Below are 13071 nucleotides of genomic sequence, written 5' to 3'. Positions count from 1 at the left end.
TTGTATGCTTCAATGAGATCACCTCTCATCTTAAACTCCAGGGAATATAAGCCTAATTAAGTTAGCCTCTCTTCATAGGTGAAAACTCTCATCCAAAAGTGCTTGAGTAAGTGGTCAGATCTCAGACCTCTCCCAACGTCATTCCATCAGAACTGTTTATTCTTTTAAGAACATACATTTTCAAATCGTGACTTCCCCCCACCCCAACCCCACTCAATGTACCTGTTGCAGCAGGCGAGGTCCTTTGACACAAGGAAGAGCAGGGAGAACTTCTACTGATGAAAGGAGATGTTATTCTGCCAATAGCATCTATTGTTATAATCCTTCTGAGGGCAGTCTTCGAGTGTACTCCCTCCACAATCTCCTCCTACAGTGACAAGAATCCATGTAACTGTAATCCCTATAACAAGAACGTACAAAACTGCTAAACCTAGAGGAAGGAAAGCTTTGAGAAATCACCTTGAGAGACAAACTAATTAACACCTATAAAGAAAGAGAGAATGAATCTCTGCAAATATCTTAGTTGAGCAGAGACCCATTTTCAATGCTGAGACGGAACTGTTCCGAGGGGCAAATTAAAATGTCTAGATTGGCAGCACTTTGAAATGGACAAATATGACATAAACTGAGCTAACCATCCAATTGGAAGGCAGCCAAGATTAATCTAAAAGAGGGCTTAAAACCCAAGAAAGACTTCACTTCTCTTCAATTGATCCCTTTGCAGAACCTTTAATAGTCTCTGATTTATAGTGAGTTAAAATGCATGGAAACAGACCACCTAACAAAGACAAAGAAGGCTTTACTTCAGATTAAACTCTGTGAGCTGGAGACTCTGGGATTTAAATTGATTGGTCCTGAAAACAGGCGTGGAGATGGAGATACTTAATTATCATTTAAATGATTTCTGCATGCAGCCAGCACTAACTGCGCTGTTCGTTGGCTGCACACATCAGTAAGCAGCCAATATTGTGCGTGGCTAGCATCACTTGTCTGCTTAAAGCTAGCCTATCCTACTTTAATAAGTCCAGTGCATTGTGGCTGGAACAGGTGCTGGGAGCCATGGTTGAAGAGAATCTTACCTACTTCAGAGTGAGGAACGACACAATATGGGAGAGAGTAGGCTCCAACGTATTCAAACACTTCATTTGGTGGTGGATGTGGAAAGGAGAAGAGATGTCCTATATTTGCAGGGAGTCAGGAGACCCTGGAGACACAGTGTGAGAAAGCAGTGGGAGAGATAGCCGTGGAGATCCGTAGCTGGAGTCAAGGCCCAAGGACCTGGATGCAGTGCTGTAAGATGTTCAATATCCTCGCTTGAGTAGTTAAACTCAGTGAAAGTATCTCCAAATGCCATATCCTGATAAACAGAAGCAGCAGGAGCTAACCAGAGGTGGAGAGGCATGCTTGCATGAGGTGGTGCTGGCAATTATTCAGTCAGCCATTGCTGAGGCAATGGCCAGGGGCAGGACTGAAATCAACAATGACAATGTCTTCATACATAATCCTCCATCTCACATCCCCCTCTTCTCAAGCTCTTTTCTGATTTGCATGCTGCAGATGGTGTAAACATGTGCCACTTACATTCACCCCTGCCCCCACGACCCCCACCCACCTCTCCATATCACCACCTTACCCTTGTAACCTTTAGCTTTGAGATCCCAAGAGGTCTAACCTGGCCAGGCAGTGAGGGAACACTTGGGAGAGAGCGATGATGAAAACAGAACACGGTCGTATGATTCCACACGCGCAGCCACCAGCTCAATTACTGCATGTTGGCTGTGTGAGAGCAACTCAAATACTGACACTCTGGCCTGGAGTTTTGCTTCTGAAGTGGGTGCAGAGAGTCGGGAAATTTTCTGGTTCGCCACACCTACCTTGAGAAAAAATGTCCCGAATTGTAGGACCTTCATTTCGGGGGTGTTCTGGATCTGGATGCACCATCCCTGGAAACAGTTCCGAGGCAGTCACAGAGGCTGCTGAGTGCTGAGTCAGGCAGGTTGCTCTCTGGGGCTTCATCCCAACTGTGCTGTTCAATATTAGATCCTCTAACCCTCAGCCCTCACACCCCTTCACCATCCACCCTATCCAAGACAGCTTATACCCTTCTATTAATAGGATCCAAGCCAGTTGGTGAAACCAAAACCAAGACACAGGGCTTTTCTTTATTGAGTTTATTGACTTGTTCAGTCTGACAGCTCTCCTCCTATACACGCAGTGTCCTAGCTATCACCTATTTATATGTGCTCAAAGACAATCAATACCCATTGGCTTTTTCTCTTAACCTTAACAGTGTAATTGACAAGGCGTTAACACCTTCCACCCAATCCCAATGGCCCTTCACACCCTCTTTGCCAAATCATGCTCTTCCACTCATCCCCATGACCCCTTGTAGCACCATGCCACTTCGTGCAAACCCATGCCAACTCATTCCCCCACCCACCACCCTTGGCCCTTACACCTTCCATGCCAACTCACCCAGTATCCACCAAGAGCAGACATCAGGAGCCATGCTGAGATGAAATAAAATAAAATTCTAAGTATCTATTACAGACTTCACTACATAAGAATACACTCATTGATAAGAGACTATTGAATACATTTAAATCCCTCAAGCACCTAATCCCTTATAAAAAAACATTTATATTTATAACTGCACATCAAAGACTGCTAATCCCTTAATAATCTCTTGGGGCTGGTATTCAAACCATGAATTTACAGCCCCACCCCCAATTGTACTATTGATAGGTTGCGGAAGCACTCAAGTGGTAGTAATGCTATAATGATAGCATTTAGGATTATGTCAACAAACAGCTATTAAAACTGCAAGCACCAATCCTTTTCAACTCAGAGACATAAGCAGGCTTTTTTTACTTAAAGGGCAAGGGGTTTAATTAACTTTGTAGCCTGACAATTATCCAGCTTTCACGAGCATTTATGTCTACTCTAAAAATTCTAAGTCTCACACTGCAGGATAAGACCCTTGCTCCAGCGAGAATTGGGTCTGTCTGAACTCAGCACTGAGTCTACATGGCCCTGCTGGGTTTGGGTTTCTCTAATGTGAGAGTCATGTCTCACCACCCATTCCCAACCAGCAAAAATAGGATGTCTCGGAAATAGGGATATGACTTCTGGATTCAGGGTCCTGGTGCCATTTCTGATAAGGTGCGGAGCCTCCACAACTCTGTGAAAATCCAGGCCAGCATATAATCTAAAGGATAGATTAGGAGCAGAAGTTACACCAGGGTGAAATAGCGGATACGACTGGGCTGCAGCCAGGTTAGGGTGCAAGGATAGCACAGGTACCAGCTCGCTGGAGAATGAAATCACACACGAATTACGCATCAGAGAACTCAGGTGAGGAATTCAACAGTGTAACCTAAAAAAGAACACTCTTGGTAATGCACAACAAAATGCTGGCTTTGGGAAGCCTGCCAGAAAGCCTGCTGCTCATGTTAAGGAACATGGAGGAGACCAGCAGCAACTTGGCACAGGGCTCTGCACAGAACTTGGAGCCCATCCTTTCCAACATTCAAGTGGAGGCTAACTCCATCGACACACTTGTGGACACAACCATGATGCAACAACGTCTCTGCTTCCAACACAGCTCAAACAGCAGCCAAACGTCTTGAGTGCTGCAGGGAAACCTCAGAATGAAGTTATGCAAGCTCAGCTTGCGGTTATTAAAGTTCGGATTGCTGCCATCATGACTGGGGATTAGTGAGCCAAAGGGCTTGCAATGCTGAGATGATGCAGTCCAAAGCTGGGCCTTCTAGGCCCAGAGCTGCTCAAGGGCATCCTGCAAGGCCTTCACCACTGCAGCCTTCCACCAGCCATATTGCAGCCACTGGGCAAGAACTCGAGAAGAGGCAAGGGCACCCAGAATGCAGACACTCAGGAAATGCACAGGACTAATTAGTTGACTTTTGTAGGCAATATGGCATGATTTTATTTATAATCTTGGTGACTTTTACTCTTCCACTGACGCCATTTGGACATGGTGGTGGTCAGGTACAGAGGGAGAAGGGTAAGGTGTAGGACCTGTTGGTGAATGGGGGATTGGGGTTGTGGTTACTGGTATCGCACTTGGATGAGTTCCTCATGGGCAGCCCAGACAGTAAGGGTGTGTCTAGGTTACTTCTTCCTCCTTGTGCTGCTGCTCCTCCTCCTGCTATTCATACTCCTGCTCCTCAGCTGATTACCGTATAGATGCCAACAATGTCTGAAATACTGAGTGCTGTAGAGTTCCTCCAGAGCTATCCAGCTAGCAGCAGCATTGTTTCAACACTCCAATGATCTGATCTATCAAATTTCATGTAGCAGCATGGCTTTCACTGTAGGCCTGTAGCACACGTGTGCCTGGGCTACACACTAGAGTCATCAGCAGTGGTCAGCAGAAAGCCTTCCTCACCCAGGAGCCAGCCTTTGTGATGGTTCAAATGCAGCTGCGGGCACAGCAGGCTGGTGCAGAATGAAGCTATTGTGACTGCTGCCAGGATACTGAGAACTGACCTGTATGATGTGCTGAGTACAGTCCTGCAGTAACTACATAGTGACTGGAATCCCTATCAGGTCCAATACAAGGCACTGCTGACATTCAATGCCTGAAAAGTGACATATATGCAGTCAGTGGCACCTTGCATCATAGGGAAACCTGCAATTCTAGTAAAGCCACATGTTTATTCAGCCTGCTCATCCCAGCTTGGGTAGAGAGAATGAAAACTAGTCTTTGAACAGAGAGCACCAGTGACCTCCCTTGCACAAACAGAGAGATGGTGCACATATCTCCAGCTCTAGGCTGAAAGGAGCTAGAGGCGTTAAAGTTCAAGGCCACAGTCTACTGAACGTTGTCCTCATCCTGCTGAGGTTGCAGTCATGGCTTACAGCAGGGGGTAGCTTTCAGTGAGATGTCTTTATTGAAGTGGAGATGTCTGACATTGTTATTTGCAGAGCTTCAGGTTGCTCCCTCAACACAATGAGTTGATATGGTCTCCTGCTAAAATCCCTTCTCCCTCTGCTCCTACTCCTCCCTCTTCCAGCAGTTTGTCCTACTCAGTGTGGCTTCAGCTTATTCTCCAAATCACAGTGTATTATGAGGGGAATGCCTATACTAGTGCACCATACCCCAGACTAACTGATTTGTACAGTTCCCAGAAGGCCTCATTATGAATTCTTGACTGAGCAATAAGACTTACTAATGGGTTAGTTTAGCAGGACTCTATTTAGACAGGTAGAAATGGAGTGTTGCTTTGATTGATTGAAATCTTCAAAAGGTAATAACTGTCATTTCACCCCTTTCTTGGATTCACTCAAGTTCTGTCGAAGGGTCATGAGGACTCGAAACATCAACTCTTTTCTTCTCCGCCGATGCTGCCAGACCTGCTGAGTTTTTCCAGGTAATTCTGTTTTTGTTTATAATAAATTACTCTTTCTTTAATCTGTTTTTTGCAATGTCTGAATGCTTATTTGGGCAAGATTATGAGGTGTGAAGTAAGGTAGAGCTTCCGTTATTGATACTATAATGGCTCTGTTTGGTTAACACTTTTATAGGGTTGTAAGAACAGCAGATATTTTTCAAAGCGGGTTTCTAACTTTTTCTTTCATCAGAATTTTAAGACTTGCATTGTTATTATTTGGTTCATTGGTTCTCTACATAGTGCATATCAGAAGAGGGGGCTTGGAAGGCAAGGAAGTGATATGGAGGGCATGGAAGGGTGAGGGGGTATGAGAGGCAAGTGCTGTAGACCATAAGAACCTTTAATATAACTGTGGCAAAGTCTCAGGTAACCAAGGCAGGCCTTCTAACCAGCCTACCTCAGCGCTTGCTCACCCACCCCATGGTCACATCTGATCTGCTTCTGGGATCGGCAGGCCTGATTCAATCCCATCACTGCCCCAACCCCCGTGAGTAAAATAATGCACGCGTCATTTATATGAGAAAAGGTCTGCTGAGTTGGAAAATTTCCTGACTTGAGCTTCCCACCTTGTTAGCAAAAATCCAAACTCTCATGACCACAGCAAATGTTAATCGCTGCGCGACTCAAATCCTAGAGGGGACCTTGGCTTACGGGTCATCCCCTTTTTTGTTTGTATTTTGAAATCAAGGAGACAATGTACTGATTTCAGCAGTAAGAGGTCCAGTAACACTTTCGGGATTTTAAGAATTAAAAGTAAAAGTTTCATTAACAAGATAAAAGAAAATTTAAGCACACAAGATTACAATCACTAGCCTTACAAATGTTCCCCCCAAAAAAGACTCCCCACTTGGTCAAACCCACAAGTAAATGCCTTCCAGGCAACATTCCTTTATAGATGTTTAACTATAAGAAATCCAGTAATATTACCCAATGCAAACTGCTGTAGCTTTAATAGAGGCATACCACATGACCTATCAACTTTCTACCAATCTGTTGTGGAATCCAAACTTCAGAATAAAACTGCTTGTTGCAGCCCAAGACTTTTCTGGCTTGACTGGATGGCTGGTTCAAACAGCATCTCCTCCCAGCCCAGAGCTAACAGCTCCCAACTCAGCTCCAGCTGCTACCTCAATAGCTATCCCCAGCTATACCTCAGAGCTAAAATGCCTTTCTTCCCCTTTCATTTCAGGTTCTATTGTTCTCACACCTCTTTGAAACTCAAATATAAAATCTTTCATGTCTCCATTTGTTTTCGGGTCAATAAAATACAATACCCCACTTCTTGTTTACCGATGGAACTCCTGGCACCTCTGACTCTCCCATAATATTGAAACAAACTCTCAACTTATCTAAAAATGCAATTGTGAGATCTAACCTATTTACCTGTATCTCAAACCTAAGACCTCTATCCTTTTCATGTTTCAAAATCCCCAGACAACCTGGCTCCTATGAATCTCTGCCCAGCTTAATTGACTCACTCACTCACGCACGCATGTATACACACACACACACATGCACGCATGCACACGCACATGCCTGATACAAAGGGGACAGGTAAGAGTGACAATACCACTATGCCTTGAACAGTGCCTCAAGTGATTAACTCTACATGCATTCTCACACGCCTCATTGTGGGCTTGTCTCCTTCAACATCAAGTGACTCTCTAATCCTAGTATAAAGTTCCTGGGAGTCTCTGATTTATGTTCACACCTGCCTGCTGGTCACTTTCCACTTTCCAATCAGTCTCATTTGGGATTCAGGGTTCTCCACCTTCCACCATCACATTTCTTAGCTACCTCACATGCTCCTTAGCAGGGTCACTATTCCTGTTTGCTTGGAGTGCATCTATTGATCCTGAAACATGCCCCTTTCAAACAGCTTTTTAATACAACTTAATACTTGGAGTAGGCAGACACAGGAACATGCACATAGAAGTATAGCTTTGATACTTCAAACTGAATATAACTGCACACAGCCTGTAGTTTAAGAGAGACCACAGTTACTAAATGTAAGGCAAACAGGCATTTCAGCATTCAGTGTACTGGGTACAACAACATGTTCAAACTGAGCACTTCCATGTTGCTGTGCTCAGTACACATCCAGGTCGCTGTCATCCTCCCACACCCCCACCCGCGCCCCCTCCCTTCGCTTACCCAGTTCTCCATATTAATTGCATCAGGGGCTGCCCAATGAAGTAATGCTCTCCATTCCTAACAAGCCCAGACTGACCTGGCCAGCAGGCTGGGACTGTTCACTAACTGGACCATTTCCAGTAAGATGTGAATCCGGGTGTTTGGTGGGGAAGTTTGGCCGCAAGCCCAGTGTAAGCCGGATGCAGTAAGCAATCAAAGTCCAACGATAAGGGAACAGTGTATTGTGGTAATGTTGCCGGACTTGTAATCCAGAGGCTTGAACTAATACTCCAGAGACACAAGTTCAAATCCCACCACGACAGCCTGGGGAATTAAAATTCAATAAATTAATGCATCTCATTAAGAATCAGGTAACTATTGGATTGTTAGAAAAACCCATCTGCTTCAGAATGCCCTTCAGGGCAGGAAATTTCCCTCCGGCGAATCACTTGGAGAAGTCGTGGAGATGTCTATGGATCTGATTAAGTGTCATAGTGATTGATGAGACTGAACTCCAGTCTGTCTAAACAGAACATCAAAGACTACAAGCTCAGCTTCCCTTTGAACTCAGAATAAAGATAGTTCCCCTCATATAGATTCCAGAGTCAGCACCAACTGCAGCAACCACCCACCCCCCATCCCCACCCACCAACAGGGGGAAGGAGCAATCAGCAACATCAGGACGCCATCAAATCTCAACTTCAGCAAACCGATGGCAAGCTGCCATTTCCATCAACAAACCATCAACAAACCGCCATCACGATTGACAAATTGTCAACAAACCAACATGATTGTCACCTCAACATCAGCAAACTGCCATCACCATCAACAAACCGCCATCAAACCATTACCATAGCTAAACCATCAACAAACCACCATCACCACTGACAAATTGTCAACAAACCACCATCACCACCAACAAACCATCAACAAACCGCCATTACCACTGACAAATAATCAAAAAACTGCCATCACTACCGACAAACCATCAACAAACCGCCATCACCATGGCCAAACCATCAACAAACCGCCAGTACCATGGCCTAACCGTCAACAAACCAACATCACCATGGCCAAACTGTCAACAAACCGCCATCACCATCGACAAACCGCCATCACAACGGCCAAGCCGTCAACAAACCAACATCACCGTGGCCAAACCGTCGACAAGCTGCCATCACCATGGCCAAACCATCAACAAGCCGCCATCACCATGGCCAAACCGTCAACAAGCCGCCATCACCATGGCCAAACTGTTAACAAACCGCCATCACCATGGGCAAACTGTCAACAAACCAACATCACCATGGCCAAACTGTCAACAAACCACCATCACCATCGACAAACCGCCATCCCCACGGCCAAGCCGTCGACAAACCAACATCACCATGGCCAAATCATCAACAAGCCGCCATCACCATGGCCAAACCATCAACAAGCCGCCATCACCATGGCCAAACCGTCAACAAGGCGCCATCACCATGGCCAAACCGTCAACAAGCCGCCATCACCATGGCCAAACCGTCAACAAGCCGCCATCACCATGGCCAAACTGTCAACAAACCACCATCACCATGGCCAAACTGTCAACAAACCACCATCACCATGGCCAAACTGTCAACAAACCACCATCACCATGGCCAAACTGTCAACAAACCACCATCACCATGGCCAAACTGTCAACAAACCACCATCACCATCGACAAACTGTCAACAAACCACCATCACCATCGACAAACCGCCATCCCCACGGCCAAGCCGTCGACAAACCAACATCACCATGGCCAAACCATCAACAAGCCGCCATCACCATGGCCAAACCGTCAGCAAGCCGCCATCACCATGGCCAAACCGTCGACAAGCCGCCATCACCATGGCCAAACCGTCGACAAGGCGCCATCACCATGGCCAAACCGTCAACAAGCCGCCATCACCATGGCCAAACCGTCAACAAGCCACCATCACCATGGCCAAACCATCAACAAACCACCATCACCATGGCCAAACTGTCAACAAACCACCATCACCATCGACAAACTGTCAACAAACCACCATCACCATCGACAAACCGCCATCCCCATGGCCAAGCCGTCGACAAACCAACATCACCATGGCTAAACCGTCAACAAGCCGCCATTACCATGGCCAAACCGTCAACAAGCCGCCATCATCATAGCCAAACCGTCAACAAGCCTCCATCACCGTGGCCAAACTATCAACAAACCACCATCACCATGGCCAAACCGTCAACAAACCACCATCACCATCAACAAACCGCCATCACCACGGCCAAGCCGTCGACAAACCAACATCACCATGGCCAAACCATCGACAAGCTACCATCACCATGGCCAAACCGTCAACAAGCCGCCATGACCATGGCCAAACCGTCAACAAAACAACATCAACATGGCCAAACTGTCAACAAGCCGCCATCACCATGGCCAAACTGTCAACAAACCGCCATCACCATGGCCAAACTGTCAACAAACGGCCATCACCATGGCCAAACTGTCAACAAACAGCCATCACCATGGCCAAACTGTCAACAAACCACCATCACCATGGCCAAACTGTCAACAAACCACCATCACCATGGCCAAACTGTCAACAAACCACCATCACCATCGACAAACCGCCATCCCCACGGCCAAGCCGTCGACAAACCAACATCACCATGGCCAAACCGTCAACAAGCCGCCATCACCATGGCCAAACTGTCAACAAGCCGCCATCACCATGGCCAAACCGTCAACAAGCCGCCATCACCATGGCCAAACTGTCAACAAACCACCATCACCATGGCCAAACTGTCAACAAACCACCATCACCATGGCCAAACTGTCAACAAACCACCATCATCATCGACAAACCGCCATCACCATGGCCAAGCTGTCGACAAACCAACATCACCATGGCCAAACCATCGACAAGCTACCATCACCATGGCCAAACTGTCAACAAGCCGCCATGACCATGGCCAAACCATCAACAAACCAACATCAACATGGCCAAACTGTCAACAAGCCGCCATCACCATGGCCAAACTGTCAACAAACCACCATCACCATGGCCAAACTGTCAACAAACCACCATCACCATGGCCAAGCTGTCAACAAACCACCATCACCATCGACAAACCGCCATCCCCACGGCCAAGCCGTCGACAAACCAACATCACCATGGCCAAACCGTCAACAAGGCGCCATCACCATGGCCAAACCGTCAACAAGCCACCATCACCATGGCCAAACCGTCAACAAGCCGCCATCACCATGGCCAAACCGTCAACAAGCCGCCATCACCATGGCCAAACTGTCAACAAACCACCATCACCATGGCCAAAATGTCAACAAACCACCATCACCATCGACAAACCGCCATCACCACGGCCAAGCCGTCGACAAACCAACATCACCATGGCCAAACCATCAACAAGCCTCCATCACCATGGCCAAACCGTCAACAAGCCGCCATGACCATGGCCAAACCGTCAACAAACCAACATCACCATGGCCAAACTGTCAACAAACCAACATCACCATGGCCAAACAGTCAACAAACCAACATCACCATGGCCAAACATTCAGCAAACCACCATTACCATCGACAAACCGTCAACAAACCTCCATCACCGTCAACAAACTGTCAACAAATCGCCATCACCATATCCAAACCATCAACAAACTGCCATCACCATCGACAAACTGTCAACAAACCGCATCAGCATGGCCAAACCACCATCACCATGGCCAAACTGTCAACAAACCGCCATCACCATGGCCAAACCATGGCCAAACCATCATCACCATTGACAAACCGTCAACGAACCAACATCACCATGGCCAAAACATCGTTAAACCGCCATCACCTTGGCCAAACCACCAACAAACTGACATCAGCATCGACAACCTGTCAACAAACTGACATCACTGTCACCTCAACATTGGCAAGCCGCCGACACAGAGGCTCATGCAGCATTGAGAGAAAGTAAGAGCACTTTGCTCTAGACCAGAGACACAGTAAAGATTGCGAAGGACTTGAAAATGGATGAATAAGTCCCAGCAGGTTCAGCCAGTTATGTATGTATGGAATTGATCAACATAGGAACAGGGAATGATTTCCAGAAACCTGACCAGAAGTTTTACTTTGCTGCAACACTCAGGACTTTGCCAGCTACAGCGTTCTGCATGGTGAACTCACCAGGCTGTTACTGGGTTTATTCAATATTTACGTACTGATACGGGTGAAAAACCTCCCCACTTCTGTCTCTCTCTCAAGATAAGTACTTGCAGTTATACCACATCCTTAACATGATAAAACATCCTAAGGTGCCTCATAGGAGTGTTATTAAACAAAATATGACACTGAGCTGCATTAGGAGATATCAGCTCAGGTGATTAAATGCTTGGTCAAAGAAGTGGGATCTAAGGAGCACCTTAAAGGAGCTGAGAGAGAGAGAAGTTTAGTTGAGGACCAGGTAACTTAAGGCACAACCACAAATGGTGAGGCAAAGAAAAATCCAGGATGCCCAAGAGGCCAGAATTAGATGAGCACAGATCCCTCGGAGGGTCGTGGAGTTGGAGGAGATTCCAGACAAGTGGGGAGGAGTGAGGTCATGGAGGGATTTGAAAACAAAGATGAGAATTTTAAAGTTGAGTGATTGCAGGCTGGGAGCCAATGTGAGTCAGTGAGGACAGAGGTGATGGCTGAGCGTGGCTTGGTGCACGTAGCAGAGTTTTGGAGGTGTTCAAGTTAATGGAAGGTGGAAGATAGGAGGCCAGCCAATTGGGCTAAGCTTTTTAACCACTTTACCTAATGTCTCCGTCTTTGGCTCAGTGTTAATTTTTGTTTGATATCTGTAAAGTGGAATGCCTTAGGATGTTTGTACAGAGTTTTGATGAGAGCACAGCCGGACATCTGTGCCCAGTTTTGGTCACTTTATTTAAGGAAGGATGTACTTGTTTTGAGGGTGGTGCAGCAAAGGTTCAAAAGATTGGTTCCTGACATAAAGGTTTGTCTTATGATGAAAGTTTGAGTGGAACAAACCCTTTATACTTTCGAGTTTAGAAAAATGAGAGGTGGTCTCAATGAAATAAATGTTTAGTATTCTGAAGGGGCTTGACAAAGTAGATGCTGAGAGGATGTTTCCCTTCACGGGGGAATCTAGAAGTAGAGGGCACAGTTTTAGTGCTATCAAGCAGCACATACTCAGCAATAACCTGCTCACCGACGCCCAGTTTGGGTTCCGCCAGGGCCACTCAGCTCCTGACCTCATTACAGCCTTGGTTCAAACATGGACAAAAGAGCTGAACACCAGAGGTGAAACGAGAGTGACTGCCCTTGATATCAAGGCAGCATTGTGGCATCAAGATGCCCTAGCAAAACTGGAATCAATGTGACTCAAGGGGATAGCTCGCCACTGGTAGAAATCATACCTAGCACAAAGGAAGATGGCTGTGGTTGTTGGAGGTCAGTCATCTCAGCTCCAGGACATCACTGCCAGAGTTCCTCAGGGTAGTGT

General features: G+C 46.5%; 1 protein-coding gene across 5 annotated transcripts in view; it reads right to left on the bottom strand.

The window, feature by feature from the left end:
- Positions 1-13071, bottom strand: part of LOC121282799 (tumor protein p53-inducible protein 11-like) — a 122144-nt gene that overhangs the window by 87915 nt on the left and 21158 nt on the right. Inside the window, exon 1 of one of the 5 annotated variants that reach the window (XM_041196613.1) lies at positions 7645-7752. The exons of the other annotated variants lie outside the window; for them this stretch is intronic. The gene's annotated coding sequence lies outside the window, so the exon portion shown is untranslated. Of the gene's footprint in view, positions 1-7644; positions 7753-13071 lie in introns of those variants that run through there. 5 annotated transcript variants of the gene reach the window in all.

The sequence above is a fragment of the Carcharodon carcharias genome, chromosome 10 (genome assembly GCF_017639515.1).
Source record: "Carcharodon carcharias isolate sCarCar2 chromosome 10, sCarCar2.pri, whole genome shotgun sequence".
Classification (NCBI taxonomy): Eukaryota; Metazoa; Chordata; class Chondrichthyes; order Lamniformes; family Lamnidae; genus Carcharodon; species Carcharodon carcharias.
The sequence above is the reverse complement of the archived record's forward strand: the minus strand, read 5'-3'. Positions and strand labels throughout refer to the sequence as shown.